Genomic DNA, 563 nt, shown 5'->3' with positions numbered 1-563 from the left:
TCCTTTTACTTTGGAAAGGTTGAAGTGATAGACAGTTTCAAAAGTTGGACCAGAGAAAGCTGATAAGTGTAGGGGGAAAAGCCTTCTCTACTTTGGGTACATGTTGGATCAGCTTCTCGAAGCACTTCCTTCTGTAAGGCATGTGGCCAGCAAGAGCTGTATATGATGAGCTCTGTCTTCTAGAGATTCAGGCTCCAGGTCTTACTTTCTCACTCCTGGGCTAAACGTATCTTTTCTTTCTAAATATTTTTTTTTCAAAGACATAACCAATCTTTCCTAAATAGGAAGAATTTAAGTTAAAATGGTGATTTTCACTTAGATAAATGGCAACAGGGCATATAAGTTTAGACATTCAAAATAAAAATGCAGATATTCTCTCTCTTTTATTTCCAGGAAATGATGTTTTATTTTCTCAAAGACTTTTCTTGAGGTCACCTACCCACAAGAAGAGGTATTCCGGGGGCGCCTGGGTGGCTTAGTCGGTTAGGCGTCCGACTTTCACTTAGGTCCTGATCTCGCGGTTCGTGGGTTCGAGCCCCGCGTCGGGCTCTGTGCTGACTGCC

Source organism: Crocuta crocuta, unplaced genomic scaffold, assembly GCF_008692635.1.
Source record: "Crocuta crocuta isolate KB4526 unplaced genomic scaffold, BGI_CrCroc_1.0 scaffold657, whole genome shotgun sequence".
Classification (NCBI taxonomy): Eukaryota; Metazoa; Chordata; class Mammalia; order Carnivora; family Hyaenidae; genus Crocuta; species Crocuta crocuta.
Note: the sequence above shows the minus strand (reverse complement) of the source record.